Below are 3,795 nucleotides of genomic sequence, written 5' to 3' on the forward strand. Positions count from 1 at the left end.
GTTGGAAAGGACCCACAAAGATCATTGAGTCCAGCTCCTGTCTCCACACAAGACCACCTTCATGTCAGTTGTCATGTCAGCTCAGGAGCAGTAAATGTCTTTATTCACAGAGAAAAATGGAACCAACACACTCTCATTTGAGGGCTCTTTCCTCTTCATTGTTTCCTTTTAAGGACACACAGCCAAATCAAGCCAGAGTGCTCAGATTGCTTTCAGAAGGCTGAAGATTGCCTTTATGACAATTTTGCATCCTGCAGAGGTTTGTATACTCCTCTACCCTAAGGTTTATGGAAGGCAAACTAAACACCACATTAATTCTCTGGCAGAAACAGATTAACCTCAATCATTGTTTCTGGCAATCCCACATACATCTACTGTCACGTCAGGCTTACTTTCAACATCATGTAATATACCTTCACTGATTAATCCCTGTCTATTTTTCCTGGGAAATAATGTTTGCAATGCTACAGCACACACTGGTCATGTTTCAGGCAGTCACTAAGAAAGCAGCCAGGCACAAAGGGCAAGAAACCACAATAACAACTCAAGGCTGTTCATAAACTTCACTTTGTAATAAACATCCCCCATCAAATCCTCCCCCCAGAACAGCAAAAACAAAAGCATGCATCAAATTGGAGAGAGATGGATTTGATGGGTGGAACATTCAGTGGATAAGGACTTGGATTAAAGGTCGTACCTCCAGCATGATGGTCAATGGCTCTATGTCCAGGTGGAGGCCAGTGATGAGCGGTGTCCCTCAGGGGTCTGTCCTGGGACCAGTACCATTTAATATCTGTATGAATGACATAAACAATGGGATCAAGTGCTCCCTCAGCAAGTTTGCAGATGACACCAAACTGAGTGGTACAGATGATACAACAGAAGGAAGGGAAACCATCCAAAGGGACCTGGACAAGCTTGAGACGTAGGCCCATGTGAACCTAATGAGGTTCAAGAAGTCCAAGTGAAAGGTGCTGCATTTGCATCAAGGCAATCCCAGACAGGAGGACAGACTGGGTGAAGAACTCATTGAGAGAAGCCCTGCAGAGAAGGACTTGGGGGTTCTGGTGGACAAAAAGCTTGACACGAGTCAGCAGTGCGGGCTTGCAGCCCAGAAGGTCAACTGCAGCCTGGGCTGCATCAAAAGAGCAGTGGCCAGCGGGTAGAAGGAGTTGATTGCGCACCTCTGCTCTGACCTTGGGAGGCCTCACTTGGAGTCCCGCATCCAGGTCTGGGGACCCCAGCACAAGAAGGTGCTAGAATGGGTCCAGAGAAGGGCCAGAAAGTTGATCAGAGGGCCGGAGCACCTCTCCTATGAAGACAGGCTGAGAGCTGTTCCTCTTCAGCCTGAAGAAAAGGCTCAGGGGTGACCTTATTTCCAACTTTTCAGTACTGAAAAGAGGCATATAAAAAAGATGGAGAGCAACGGGGAATGGTTTTAAACTAACAGAGGGGAGATTTAAATTAGAGGTTAGGTGGAAATTCTTCACTCAGAGGGTGGTGAGACACTGGAACAGGTTGCCAAGAGTTTTCCCTGGAAATGCCCAAGGCCAGGTTGGATGGGGCTTTGGGCAACTTGGCCTAGTGGGAGGTGTCCCTGCTCATGGCAGGGGTGTTGAAACTAGATGATCTTTAAAGTCCCTTGCAACCCAATCCATTCCATTATTTTATGATCAACAGCTATGTTTCACATCCAGGAATACTGTAAAGTACCTATGGTATACCAAGAAAACTTCTGAACTGCTGTACAGGCACAGTAGTTGCCCCTCGCAGCATTTAAAGCAATATGTGAACATGCACAACAGATTGAACCCTCCCAGGAAATGGATCACTCCCCGGACTGAAAACAGCCCTGAGGAGAAGGACCTGGGGGTGTTGGTGGATGACAAGCTAAACATGAGCCTGCAATGTGCACCTGCAGCTCAGAAAGCCAACTGAAAGTATGGCCATGGCAGGGGAGTTGGAATTAGATGATCTTTAAGGTCCCTTTCAACCCAAGCCATTCTATGATTAAATGGTATTTCTTGTAGAAGTTGGAAAGAAATATTTAGAGGTAGTATGCAATAACCGCTAATTTAAAGCATCTCCATATAAGGAAAAACTCACCTGTCTTGCACACAGTTCAGAGTTCTGTATGAAGGATTTTATTGTAGGCAGGAAGAAATTAATTATATGTCCTTCCCCACATCAATAGCATTTAGTTTTTCCTGCAAGTGAGAAATGTAACTAAGGTACATCAGGTTCCTTTGTATTCTACTATCCTCATTAAATACACAAGCTTCAGCAATATGAATGAGAAGACTGTGCTTGTGCAAGCGATTTAGGGCTTGCTAGAAGTACAGCACATGAGGAGAATCTTGTATGTATTTCTCCTAGAATGTAAATGGCAGGAAATGAAATAAAGATTAGTTTTATCAGTATCAAAAAAAAAAACTTTAAATCTCTATTGAAAATAACAAAATGCTAAAATACTAGGTTTTATACAATGATAAAAATTAACCAAAAAGATGCCTCTATACTGTTTTCTTTTCCAGCTAATGGATTATCTTCTCATTCACTAAGTGCACACTACATCTCAAGTGATCTGTATCTTAACTACACATAACAGTGAACAAATCATTTTCAGCTTATGTATAGCCATATATATGCAAATCAGTTCAACGAGTGGTAATTTGCTAATAGCTATACAATTTTAACATTTATCTGTAGTGCCCCACTTGATAATTGCAGGGCAGTAGATTCTCAAAATACTGGAACTCTTGATCAGCCTTAGATGTTTGGGTTCCCTCTGGTATCTGGGCAGAAGCAGAAACATTTGTTGTTTTTAAAGCAAGAGTGACTACAGCTGCAAATTTTCTTTGGCACACTTAAATCTGGAAGCTAATCCATAAAAGCTACACCCAGCCCCAAACCCTGAGCTAATGCAATTTTTAGTCAAACTGATGCAAGAACATGATATTGATTGCTGGATTTTGCAATTCTGCCATTATTCTGGTACACTTACCTGGAAGATGTGACAGGGCCCTTTATACAAACAGGAAACTAAATGGTGTTTGTGGACTAAGAACACGCACAAGATAGGTTGCTTAAATTTACCACAAGACTTTATGAGCATTAGCATTTGCTAACACTTTTCAACTTTGTGTCTCTGAAGCTGTATTCAGTTATCATAAAAGTATTTCCTAGTACCATCAATCATTAATCCAAGAAGTACACATCTCTAATACATCAATGTAAACAACCTTACAGTGTAACCCTGCCTCCTAGTGCTGGATTAGAATTTGGGAAAGGAATTCAACTGGACAGCTCTGAGAAGCTCAAAGGTTGAAACCTAAAGAAACTTTAGCTTCCAGGGTCTCGGAGTAATTCTAGAGCTTAATTGGTGATAAACAAGTACTTTAGATAAGGTAATACATGTCAACACTCACCACTGATCCAAGAAAGTAACATTCTTCTGCCCTAAGGGTTTCAAATCCAACACCTTAATTCCTATATACTTTCTTCCAAAACCAGGACACTACCTTATTTTTTGTAACACCATTTCTTCCATGAGATGGGACTGGAGATGCAAGTAATCAAGCGATTTTTTAGAAGCATTTGAGCCTTTTGAGTATTGTATCCCACCGTGGTTTGCATGAGAAGGAACAGGAAAAAAAGGCATAATAGATGGTGATAAGTTAAATTTATAATGCTAGTCACTATGGTAAAAAAATAAGACAGAGAATAAATCCTTTTTATCAGGAGGAAGAGTACAAGCCAGATAAATAAAATGCTCAACAGACTGGTATCATTTTT

General features: G+C 41.5%; 1 non-coding gene across 1 annotated transcript; it reads right to left on the reverse strand.

Annotated features, from left to right (window-relative positions):
- Positions 1-3,351: 3,351 nt before the first annotated feature.
- LOC118159984 lies at positions 3,352-3,436 on the reverse strand. The gene has a single exon (XR_004747299.1). It is a non-coding gene; the product is annotated as a small nucleolar RNA SNORD45 (small nucleolar RNA).
- Positions 3,437-3,795: the final 359 nt, after the last annotated feature.

Source organism: Oxyura jamaicensis, unplaced genomic scaffold (assembly GCF_011077185.1).
Source record: "Oxyura jamaicensis isolate SHBP4307 breed ruddy duck unplaced genomic scaffold, BPBGC_Ojam_1.0 oxyUn_random_OJ72840, whole genome shotgun sequence".
Classification (NCBI taxonomy): domain Eukaryota; kingdom Metazoa; phylum Chordata; class Aves; order Anseriformes; family Anatidae; genus Oxyura; species Oxyura jamaicensis.